This window comes from Camelus dromedarius, chromosome 9, assembly GCF_036321535.1.
Source record: "Camelus dromedarius isolate mCamDro1 chromosome 9, mCamDro1.pat, whole genome shotgun sequence".
NCBI lineage: Eukaryota > Metazoa > Chordata > Mammalia > Artiodactyla > Camelidae > Camelus > Camelus dromedarius.
In genome coordinates, this window is record NC_087444.1 from 76150094 (window position 1) to 76163006 (window position 12913).

Sequence of the window (12913 nt, forward strand, 5' to 3'; positions counted from 1 at the left end):
CCTCGTGGCGGGGTGTAAAGGTCCCGAAGCCAGAGCTGCCACTGGCTCCTTTGTTACCATTCCACAAGGCGCCACAGACCTTATGCTGATTATATTAATTGCTTAGAACTGAGCATCTCTCACCAAGTAGAAGATCAGGAGGCAGCGAGAGTGCTCTTGCAACAGCTGGCTTATGAAAACGCTAATGCAGATTGCCAGGCAGCTCTTGCCAGTATTCGAACTCAAAACAAAAATGTAGCCAGTTATATAAGAGCTTGCCAGAATGTGCGAACTGAAACCCATCGTGCTCAGGCCCTTGCAGCTTTAATGAGATCCGCTTCTGCCGTGACCTGCTTTAAGTGTGGTAAACCTGGCCATGGTCAAAGGGAATGCTGCCAGCCCAATAAGGGAGGGCAAGGAAGTCCGCCTCAAAAATTAACCTAACAAAGACTGCCCTCCCTGCGGCAAAGGAAGGCATTGGGCAAACCAGTGTCGCTCTAAATCTGATGAGGATGGCAATCTGATTTCGGGAAACGGGAAATGGGGCGCCAGCTCCCGTGCCCCAAACCCCAAGTGGAACAGTCCCACCCGGCCAGCTCAAATACAGGTCTTTCTGACCCAGCCTCCTTGGCCCAGTCCTGCGGAGACCCCTTCAGCAGTGCGTCCGCAGTGGACTTGTGTTCTACCTCAGAATTAATTCTTAAGGAACAAGATTGTATATACTCCGCCTCCACTGGAATGTCTGGCCCTTTCCCTGAAGGGACCCGGGGTCTAATCATAGGCTGCTCAGACGGATCACAGCAAGGCATTCTGGTTCTACCTCAGTTACTTGATTCTAACTTTGCTGGTGAAGTGGAAGTGCTTTTACAGCCCTCCGGACTTCACGTCCTCTCTCCAGGAACCTGGCTTGCAAAACGTCTGCTCCTTCCCCTTAAAGGGACCTTTGCCAGCCCTATAACTAGTCATCCTTTGGCTACGACAGCGCTTTACTGGGCAAAAAGGATTGAGCCTCAACAGCCTCTTGTACCGGAAAATCTAAGCAGCATAACTGTTCAAGGATTATTAGGTACGGGGGCAGGTGTCTCTCTTACCGTGCAGCACGAGCGGCCTCCTCGGTGGGAAGGATCTGTAGGCCAGTCAGTCATTGCTGGTGTTGGGGGGACAAATCTGCCAATGCAAAGTAAAAAGTCAGATGCACAGGCGCCTGCTAGCAGAGCACATTTGTTGTTCTCAAAGGTCACAAGCGGCTGGGGTCTGTTACAATTTATTAACTCAATCATGGGCTCCCACGAGGCACTTCACACAGGGAGTGGGGGGAGAAGATGAAAGACGTGGAACCATGGCCTTCAGAGCTACACGGTGCTGGGAGAGAAAGGAAAATGAGTGACTGGAGGAGCAGGAAGAGAGAGCGGGAAGACGTATAACCACCAGGGGGTGCCGGAGAGTGGGGCCTACGGGAGTGTAACCCGGAGGGCAGAGAGGGAGCCGAGATGAGGCAGGGAGGCAGAAATAATGGAGATTTAGGACTTTCGGAAGGGTTGGGGAGAACAGGCAACAAGATGAGGAACAAGTTGCAGAGTGGGCCGGGCCAGGTGTGGGGGAGGAAATGAGGGGAGGGGAGAAACAGCAGGAGAGCAGAGGGGAACAAAAGGAGACAGAGACAGAAAGAAATAGGGAGAGAGAGAAACTGAAATGGAAACACATAGCAGTGCGGGGAGAGGGGGAAACTAGATGCGGATGGGTGGTGAGCTGATTTTATGTGGGTGATTAAGTTGTGATGTATTGATTTTTAGCCTTAGAATCTAATTTAAAACTTGTTTGTTTAAATTATACAGATGAGGATAAGAATGACAAAACTCCTGTCTGTGAGGCTTGTGCTTTTGTAATTATTTGTATGAGAAGATAGTTTCCGTTTGCCATCCCTGCTCAGCCAGAGGGCAGTGGCTTGTTCACTCAGTTGTGGTCACTCCCTTCACGGCAGAGGACTGGGGAGAGGACACGTGGGGCAAGAAATGGCCGACTCTGTCACTACATTAAAAGGAACATTGAAAGTGGTGTGGGGTTTTTGTAATGGATTTACTTTTGTTTCTCATTTCTTTACATGTAATTCTTTTTGTAGCTTGGGATAAAAATTAGTTCATTCAGTATCTACTTTCCTGCAAATAATTATTCGCTTCTGAAATAAGATTTGGTGGTCTCCTATAATCAATTCATGTCATTCTTTTCTCAGTATGCTCTATTCTCAACTTTTTTTTCACTTTGCAGAATTCTTTAGATTAAAAAAATTTTTACAAATTGATTCTCTCTCTCTTCCCTGTTTTTACAAATGGATTCTCTTTAAGTTTGTTTCACGTTTATTTGAGGCCTGTTTGCTTTCTTCTCTTTGCCCTATGTCTTGGGAAAGTTCTTTGGTAACTAGTAAAATATATTGGCCTGTTTTGATGAGTAGTTGGTGAGGATGTCATGATCCTTTATAATAACCCAGGTTTTATTGCCTCCACGTCAAACTCCCACATCGAAGATGCCCTTCTCCGTGGATTATGTTGAGTCTTTCCCATTTTCCCTCCACTGGACCTCACACAGTCTCCGTCTGCCCCCCAGGATGGCTGCGGCACCTTGTTTTGGGGTTGTGTTTAGAGGCTGTGTGTTGGGCTGAGTATTTTTCTGGGACGACCAGGGAGCTAGAGCAGGTGATGAGGATGCTTCTCGTATTTCCTCTGGAAATGCCAGCTCTGGTTGATTTGTACATTCTGTGGCCGCTCAAAATAAGAACGAAAGGATGTTGTTAAGCCTAAAAAGCCCCACAGAACTGGGGTCCTTCTGCAGTGTCCCGAGGTGTCCCCATGTTTATCTGCTCCGCTGTAGCCCCCAGGTCTGCCAGGCTGCGCACTTCCAGTGACGGTTGCGACCTTGGACAGGAGCTTTGCCTCCAGCAGAGCATCTGCTGGGGTGGGGGATGCTGATTTCACCGTGTTAAGAGTGAGTAGATGGTCAGGAACCCAAGGGGGCATCAAGGAGGCCCCCCCCACTTAAAGAGCTGGTGTGTCTCCCTGTTCCCTGTGAGAGGGGAGAACAGGAGATGGTGAGATCTGGGGCCTCTCTGTCCTTGCGACTTCTTCGCTGAACTCAATCCAGCTCAAATGCCTTTAAAGCTCAACTCTGTGACATCCCCAGTTGCTGGCAGGTTTTCCCGGGAGGCCCAGCTTCCTGAGCTCCCTGCTGAGTGCCCAGTGTCGTTTGGGTGGCAGCTTGTTCATTTCTGTTGCAATGCCGGTGCCCACTGGCCCTGTGACTTTTAGCCCAGATGCTCAGTCTTGCATGGAGGAGAGGTAGAAAGATGAGGGAAGTGGAGGGGAGCCTGTGGGGTCTGCAGGAGGGACCTGACAGCCGGTGTGGGCATCGGGATGAGCCCCGTGAGCGGTGTGTGCACCTGTGCAAAGCATAATCGTGGGACCAAGGGATGGATGTCTTAGTTCTGGCTGGAGGACCTGGCAGTGGGTTCCTGGCTAACTGGGGGCCGCATGGAATGGTGGGGGTCACCGTGGTGTCTTAGCGCAGGTTCCCTGGGACACGGATGCTGAGACTGAGATTTGCATGCGTGGTGCTAAGAGGGTGGTTCATGATCACACCTGAGGAGCAATGAAGGCAGTGGGATTAGGCTCAGAGGAGCACTGTGCTGCAGTGTGGTTAGAAGCAAGGCCTGCGCTGAGGTCACGTGGTGCTCTGGTGCGGGAGGATGAGTAGCTTTGTCTTTGGAGGATGGATCTAGGGGTTGTCCCGTGGCATTCACGCCACACAGTGACTTCTGTGGGGCCTTTTTGGAGGGTACGACTCATCATGCGACCCACAGAGTAGTTACAGGGAAAATCCCAGAGGTCACTTTGTGGGTTACCTTCGGTATTTGGGGTTGCTAGTGAAGAAAGTTTCAGATGCACTTGGAAGGTAAAAAAAAGATAACGTGGAGTGTTTCCTTGAAAGTGTTGAAGTCTCACTGGGGCAAGTGCATCAGTGTAGACATCTATCTTTTATTATTAGATTTTAGAGGTAGCAGTGTTTGGGCTGGGGCCACTGTGAATGAAAAGAAGGTGTCTTAGGTCTAGTGGGTGCTTGGCTGTCTTCATGGTCACTATTCCATCATAAATGCATGAGTTATTAAGGCCTGGACTCTTTTGTGAGACTGCATAGCAGGATGGGTGGGTTAGTACTGGATGTCTGGGGAGTGTGTTGGACCAGATGAAAGTTGGTAAGTTTCTTTCAGTCTGGAAGGGAAGTGGTTGGCCCTAAGCTTCGGTCCCAGGGAGGGCCTGCCTGGGATGGGTGTATGGGCACATACACACCATCTCGAGAGGGGCCGTGAACTCCCGTGATGTAGGGGAAGATTATTCCAACAATCAGAGGGCCACTGACACCACAGCGACCTGCTGTACAAAGGCTGATTCTGGGGGAAGATGCAGCGGCTTCTTTCTTGCCGCCAGTGCAGGGAGGTTATTCCACACACGCACACACGCACACTCTTACACTCACATGATACAGATGAAAGGAGACTCTTGTGCACAGTTGGTGGGAACGTAAATGGTATGGCTTTGTGGAAAACAGTTCCTCAAAAATTAGAAACAGAACAGGCACAGGACCGAGCACTGATTATTCCCACTTCTGATTATATTTCCAAGGAAACTAGATCCGTGTTTTGAAGGAGTTACCTGCACTCCTGTGAGCGTTACTGCATTATTCACAACAGCCAAGACATAGAAACAACCTAAATGTCTGTCGACAGATGTGGATAGTGAAAACGTGTGTGTGTGTATACATATATATATGAGATGGGCTGGGACCTGGGACCCTTTACTGCAGTGCTGGCACCTGGACAAATTCTCCTCAAGCAACCGAATACAAAGAAACTACGCAGGACTAAAACATACGGGCAGGCGTGCGCAGTAGAGGCAGTTATGAACAATAAGATACAAAAAGAGCACAAGCCAGCTGCCACCTCAGAGGAGCCGGGAGCAAAAGCGGGGTACCACGCAGGACCCCTGCGCACAGCATCACCACGGAGGTGGGCGGACCGCCTAAGCTGTGCCTCCTGCCCGACCCACCGGTCTGCTCCTGCCCTCACTTCATGTGAGGAGCCAGCTGGCCCCTCCCTCTTGGGGAGCGAGCAAGGGCCCCCTTTTCTTGTCTCACGTTGCCTCCTCTTGCTACGAGTGCCAGTAAAGCCTTGCCTGAATTTCTCGTCTGGCCTCATCAATTTATGTTGATTAAAGAGCCCAAGGACCTGGGTTGTAACACACACACACACACAATGACATGTTTAACCATAAAAGTGAAGATTTTGCCACTTAGAACAACATGGATGAACGTAGAGAACGTTATCCTCAGAGAATTAAGCGAGACAGAGACAGGTATTAAATGGTCTCCCTTATATGTGGCACAGGAGGGGGAGTGTTGATTCTAAACATTAAACGGCATCTTTCCTACTTTCAAGATTGACTTCTAAAGACCCATGTTGCCTGAGGCAGAAGCCCGGAAGAGGAGGAAGAGCAAGAGAAAAAAAAAAAGCCAGGAATGGCTGTTTCTCAGGTAAAGTCCTATTCTCACTGGATTCTCAGTCTGTCCTTCCTGAAATGCCCTTCTTTGGACTCGCTAATCCTGTCTGACTCTGCAGCGTCCTGCCTGACACCTGTACATCCACAGTCACCCGGGACCCTCCCTCAGCGCCTGTCCTCCCCACTCAGACTCCAGCCCCGGGACCTCAGGACCTGGGACTTGTGAAGCGGCTCCCCGGGCGGCGTCCTGGGCGGGCTTCACCCCCGTGGGTTGGAGACGCGGAGTCAGTGCTGTGGGGCAGCAGGGAGGGTTTAAGGGCCCATCTGGGTGCGCTGTCTGCTCTCTGTAAACCAGAGAAAGAAGCTGCACGGGGAAGTCAGGTAGTAATGGGCACAATACCTGGTAGAATATGGAAAAGAGACCAAGAAGCGGGAATCAGTTCTGACTTTTGATAGCGCACCCCACAGCGTACACCCCTAAATGAGTACCTCCTTCAAAATCTTAATGGTTGGGAATGGAATAGAAGGTTCAGCAAGAGACGTCAGTGATGGAGGGTGTTTTATTCCGTCATCGATTTTAAGCTATGAAATCAGTCTGGATGTCTGACACTTGGAGATTCTTTAATTCATTTTCATCACCTCCATTCCTTGGAGGCTGTCTTTCCACTCTGTGGATTGTATCCTCTGACGCACACACGTTTCTGCATTTGATGCAGGTGAGGTTCCAGCTTCATTCTTTGGCTGGTGGAGACCAGTTGCCCGGCACCCTTTGTGATTGAGACCGTCCTGTTCCCGTGGTGTGGTCTTGGCTCCCTTGATGTGTTAAAAATTCCCTTGTGAGTTCTTCTTTATCCTGTTGGTTATTTAAGAATGAATTGTTTAATTTCCACATTTTATGAATATTTGTTTTCCTTCTCTTATTTTTTCTAGTTTCATTTCACTGAGGTTAGAGAAGATGCTTTTTATGATCTCAGTCTTCTTAAATTTGTTAAGATTTATTTTGTGGCCTATCATGTGGTCTGTCATGGAGAATGTTCCATGTTTGCTTGCGAAGCATGTGTTTCCCGTTGCTGAGTGCAGTGTTCTGTGCACGCGTGTTAGGTACGGTTGTTCTAAAATGAGGTCAGGTGCTCAGGTTCCTTGTTGATCTTTTGTCTGGTTCTATCCATACGTAAAACTGGGGCGCTGATGTCTCATACTGTTGCTCTGCTGTTCTGTATGTCATTTCTGGCAATGTTTGCTTCATAGATTTGGAGGCTCTGATGTTAGATGTATAAATATTTATAATTGTTACATCTTCATGGTGAATTGATTCTTTTGTAACCATAATTTTTTTTTTTTTGGTCTCCTGTGACAGTTTTTGTCTTTAGTCTGTTTTATCTGATGCTCTGTGTCTACCCCACTCTCTTTAGGGCAGAATATCTTTTTCCCTTTTGTCACTTTAATCCTATTCATGTCCTTAGATTTGTGAAATGTAACATTTCCAGCACTTTGACACTCTCTGTCTCTCACTTTCTGTTTTTTCCCCTTTTAACCACTTCTGCTGGTCCCTGCTCAGACATCATGTACACTGGTGAATGGCAGAAATTCTGGCCAGTGTAATTTCAGAGGAAATGCATCCAGTGTTTTCTGCTGATCATGAAGTTTGGAGAAATCTTTTTGCTTAGTGATAGTTTTTTTCCCCTGATTTCCTTTTTTTCTGTCATGATTTTTAATTATGCAAGAATTTTTTAAAGTACCTACTACTGTGATAAATTTTTTATCTTCCTCTGTTAAATTTTTGTCTAACACTGATAACTTTACTAATCTTGATTTGACATTTTATTAATGGAATACACAAATTAATTCTGACTTTTGTTAATAACTGCATACCTAAAGTTAAGGAAGGATAAAATGGTATTATTTAGAATACAGGTATTTATACAGATTGGAGTTAATGTGTTTTGTATATTTTTTCATATTTGTACTAGTTTTTTTTTTTTTTACTGGCCTGATACAGAATAATGCTGACAAACTAACAAGTACAGCTGATCCATTTTCATTGTCCCAAAGATGCTGAAATACACATGATTAAAAATGATAATGAAAAAACCATCCAAAAATGTGTCAAGAGACAATTCCTCTCATTTCAGTTAAGTGTGTTTACATGTGTGTGCATGAGTTCATGAATGTGCAAGTCCATGAAGGCATTATCATTTAATAAATACATTTTATCTTTTTTAGCAGTTAAAATTACATGTTAAATATATTCCATGGCCTTAAATTTTTTCTACCACTATCACATGAATGATTTAAATAGTGGTAAGATCATTGACATAGTGTCTGTGTGTGTGTGTGTTGTGTATGTGCACGGTGACCTTTCCTGCTGTTCCATGACCCTCAGCCTCCTTGAACTAGCTCCGGGTTTCTCAGGGCGCCCTCTGTCAGTGGCCTTTACGCTCTGCCACTTGGCTGTTTGACTCCCAGGTTGAATTCTAACGCCCAGGTGCTTGCTGTGACATTTCTTAGCTGTTCGGTCTGAGGCGATTCCTTAGAGTGTCTGTGGCAGTTTTGTCCTCTGTACGATGGGAACAGATCTTTCTTTCATGAGCTGTTATTTTGGTAACAGGTCCATCCATGTAAAGCTTGTAGAGTGATGCTTAGCATGTAGGAGGAGGTCAAGTCATTGCTGTCATCATCACAATTTCAGATCTGCCTTTTTTTAAAGCCACTGTGGCCTTTGTCATCCCTGAAGACACCACTCAGACCACAGCTCACCTAGATACTGAATATCACTCAGTGTGTAGAATGTAACATCTAACACTTCTGTACAGATAACCCAGTGTTGGATTTTATTTGTCTATATTTTATGTATTGTTCGTAAAAGAAATCGACATTGATTTGGAGGATATCATAATGTCTTATGAAAAAGCATAAGAAATGATAATTAGAAAACCAAATTTGCTCCAAATACCTTTGCATGGCCCTGTCAGAACACACACTTCAACCAAGTCAGTCCTTACCCCTCTCTCCTTTTCTCATTTTGTGTGAAAATAAGAACTCTGGTCATGGCCCCGCGGTGAAATGTGTTTTCATTTCAGGCACGATTGACCTTCAGGGATGTGGCCACTGAGTTCTCCCAGGAGGAGTGGGAGTGCCTGGATCCTGCCCAGAGGGCCTTTTACGTGGATGTGCTGTTGGAGACCTGTGGGAACCTCGTCTCCCTGGGTGAGGAGAACATTTTCCCAGAAGCTGGGGTCTGCCCTTGGGGGTCTTTGTATCTCCTGTGTGCCTCTTGGGAGCCCCTGCCTGGCTTGACTGTGCTTGGAGCGCTGTTGACTCAGACACGAAAAGCTTTGCTATTGAGCATCAGGGATTTGAGTCCTTCCTCCAGGGGACCTGCCCTCCTCATGAGACACCAGGATTTGCTCCAGAGCTTAAGCGTTTATAAAGCTGATTTCAAGCTTTTGAAGTATCCAATTCCCTGCCTTCCACACCTAGGCTCTAATTCCGTCGTTCTTGGAAAGGAACTAGATGACTGAATATCATGCTGCTCCCTCTGCACGCAGAAGGAGGCGAACAGTGGGTGAATTTGTGAAATATTTTTCCCCACCCAACTGTCACGTCCTCACTCCTCAGCTGAACAAAGAGCTGAGATTCTGGAAAAGCCACAGCACATGGCGTTTCTTTCTTCTTCTGAGCAGGAATTTCTGTTTCTCATCTAAATGTTATCTCTATTTTGGAGCAAGAGAAAGAGCCCTGGACTGTGGAGAGTGGGGTGAAAATAGCAAAAACCAAATGCGTGGGAATGGGAACGCACCAACATTGTGGACCCAGGTCAGCTCTCAGAAGGGCAGAGAGGAAGCCACAGCATTGATAGTGTCTGAGAAACTCGCCGCACGTTGGAGAGTTCTGTGAGAAAACAGAAGTTTATTCTCAACTCTCAGAGGAAACGTTTCTTCTCCCCAGCTTACCACTCTGTCCTTGAACACGCGAAATGTGAGCTTTCACCCTCCAGGGGCGCTGCAATGTCAGGATTGCCCCTCACAAATTTTCTTTAGCACAATACGTGTTACAGGTCATCTACTGCGTAAAACATTAAAACAAAGCAAGCATGTGCATTTTAAGCAAGCAAGTGTGAATATAACCTTTTAAGCTCATGGAAATTTAGGTGTAGCTTGTTTTCTAGCTGCTTGTTTTCCAGCAGCTTGTTTCCCAGCAGATAAACATTACTAAGCTGTTTTATAAAGCAGTATCCCACAGGGTGTTAAAGTGTTGATTTCAGATACTGCTATTGAGCAATACGCTGCATGGTTGATTTTTCAACTGTAGTGAAATTTCTTACTTCTTCTTTTTAATATGATTCTTTCTTACATTTATTTTCTTTTTCCACACCATGTGACCCACATTATATATTTAACTTACATTTTCCCCGTTTTACACCAAAGGATACATAAGTCAGTGTGCTGTGAGATTTTTGTGACATGAAAATGCACATAAGACAATAACAGGTCCAAAGTAAGTGCACTAGAAACATGAAGAAAGAGTTCCTTCAGGTCTTTATTCAATGAAATACCTGGAAAGACATGAGGTGGTGAACGGAATCTTTTTCTTTTTAATTGAAGTATAGTTGATTTACAATGTTGTGTTAGTTTCTGGTGTGCAGCATAGTGATTCAGTTGTACATATATAATATGCCTTTTCATATTCTTTTTCATTATAGGTTATTACAAGAGTACAGTTCCCTGTGCTGTACAGTAGGACCTTGTTGTTTGTTTATTTTATATATAGTAGTTTGTATCTGCTAATCCCAGGCTCCTAATTCATCCCTTCCTCCTTTCCCCTTTGGTAACCATAGCTTGTTTTCTATCTCTGTGAGTCTGTTTCTGTTTTGTAAATAAGAACTGAAATACTTTAATGTGGGAGTTGGTTATGATCAGGTGCTTGAAAATCAGGTGTGTGGAGATTAATAGGCACGCAGTGAAGTTACTGAAAATACAGTGATGAATAAGATGGAAAGTCTCCAAGACTATAGTTTGTGGCAAGGAGATCATCTCCACTGCCAAATGGCCAGAGGCTACTCTGCCCTTTCCCAGTGACCTGGTCATATCCAGAGCTGGTGGAACTTGCAGGGAAAGTGATGTTTGTGCTACTTTTATCATGGCAACCGGCACCCAGTATCCTCCACTTAGAACTTGTTCCTGTCCCAGAGTAATAAGTAGATTTCTGTTAATAAATGATCTTAATTTTGATATTATCTTTTATATTATACTTTGAGTAAGAGTCACGGCTTTAATGCTTTATGTGCATTAATTGATTGAACCTTCTACTCTCTAAGCACTGATGTTACTTATTTTTAATTTTTTTTATTCACCCAATGACTGGGTCAATAATACATGAAGAGAAATTGTCATTGAAAACCGAAGGTCACATTCTTCTAAACACAAATTTTCTACATAACTTATTCAGATAATTACCCCGGTCTCTATATTTTCCTCTTGTAGATAATGTCAACCATATAGTTAAAGGAAAGCTATCTTAATGCAACTTACAAATTGTTTATGTGATGAAACTTCTAACTTATTCTGGGCTAAGCAAATAAGCCTGTAGGTAAGACTGAGTGCTGTGCATACGGCTTGCTCTGCAGTAGAATATTGGTTGAATGTCGCCTGGGGACATGAGGAAGATAACAGGGGCTCAAGACAGTACAACTAAAATACTTAGTTTTGGAAGGATGTAGTCTTAGATTCTAACTCTCCCATGGCACCTAAGCTCCTTTTCTGATCTATAAAATGGACTCTGAATGTTCATTTATTTGCTGTTAGGTCAAATGGGTGTGACTGAATAGTTGTTTTCAGACAGTAAAGTACTGTAGGAATCACCTGGGCTCTTAAAATGCAGATCCTTAATTAATATGTCTGGAGTGAAGCCTGAGATTCTGCATTTCTTTTCTTTCTTTCTTTTTTACATTTTTTATTGATTTATAATCATTTTACAATGTTGTGTCAAATTCCAGTGTAGAGCACAATTTTTCAGTTATACACGAACATATATATATTCATTGTCACATTTTTTTCTCTGTGAGCTACCATAAGATCTTGTGTATATTTCCCTGTGCTATACAGTATAATCTTGTTTATCTGTTCTACAGTTTTGAAATCCTGTCTGTCCCTTCCCACCCTCCACCCCCTTGAGATTCTGTATTTCTAATAGGCTCCCAGATGGTATCTATGCTGCTGCTGAGGGGTCACACTTGGAGTAGCAAGGGCCTAAACTGGAGAATGCGCTTCTTCACCGGTTTGCTCAGAGGCAAGGATTAAAAAGTTTGATCTACAGGTGGGGAAGTCGGGGGTGCAATCCTCATCTAGCTTTTCACAAAATGAGTGTCTGTTATGCATTAAACCCTGGGGATCCTCATTCAGGAGAGCAGTCACTGCCCTGCCCTTACGGAGTTCCCAACCTGATGAGGGAGCCAGACATTCAGCAAAGAATGACTCAACTTAAAAAGCTCAAGGGGAGGGGAAAAAGCTCACTACAGAAAGGCGCCCCCTGCTGGAGCCTAGACCCGGCCTTTGGCCCCTAGGCTCCTGGGCTTGCCGGCCCGAGGCTTGCTGTCCGCTCCGCTGATTGGCTGGCAGGACCGGCTTCCAAGCCTAAGACAGTGAGGCTCGTGCTGCCCGGTAACCGCCAGGCGGAGGCCGCGCCCTAGGGCGCTTTCCGCTCGTCCCGCCTGTAGGCAACGTGAGTGTCTCTGAGGATCTGATGTTATTTTTATTTCACAGATGAAGGAATTTAGGACAAAGGCAAATTTGAAAGCTCATTCAGTCCCATCCCAGCAAGTGGCTGACTCAGGAGTTGAGTCCATGCTGTCCAACTGTAAAGACAAGTCTCTTAGCGGTGTTGCTACATTAACAAGGCAAATAATTTCTACCCTTCAGCTACTCAACATCTGTATTTAATTTTGTGAGTATCTCTTGACGTTTTTTAATGGGTTATCTGCCTATATAATTGTAGCTATGGTGATTTTCTATTATGTCTATACTTTAATTTCATAGGCCAGTACTACCCATGGATGAATATTTAAATAAGACGTAGATACACTGATAACCACATAATCCTACAGGAAAGATTATTGAAGATGAAGATGGATTTATTGAGGCAAGAATGGTTCACTGTAAGATGGAAGCAGAAGACACATTTCCCTCATTCAGCCAGGAACAAAGGTAAGATGATACCAACTGTGGAAATAATTGCAGTATTGTGGCTACTGAGGTACCGAAGGAAACATGAGTAAGAGAGCAAATGTTTTAGTGTAGAGACTAAATTATTACTGATTACAGATCATATAATGACTTCTTTATTAATGGAGGGGGCCACTATGAGAAGTTATTAGAAATGACATAATTATTGAA

The 12913-nt window shown here is 44.9% G+C and overlaps 1 protein-coding gene across 1 annotated transcript in view; it reads left to right on the top strand.

Moving 5' to 3' along the window:
- LOC105092000 (zinc finger protein 347) overlaps positions 1-12913 on the top strand; it is a 62825-nt gene that overhangs the window by 29158 nt on the left and 20754 nt on the right. Inside the window, exons 10-14 of the mRNA XM_010983632.3 lie at positions 5462-5556; positions 6239-6358; positions 8603-8729; positions 12284-12464; positions 12557-12724. The gene's annotated coding sequence lies outside the window, so the exon portion shown is untranslated. The remainder of the gene's footprint in view (positions 1-5461; positions 5557-6238; positions 6359-8602; positions 8730-12283; positions 12465-12556; positions 12725-12913) is intronic.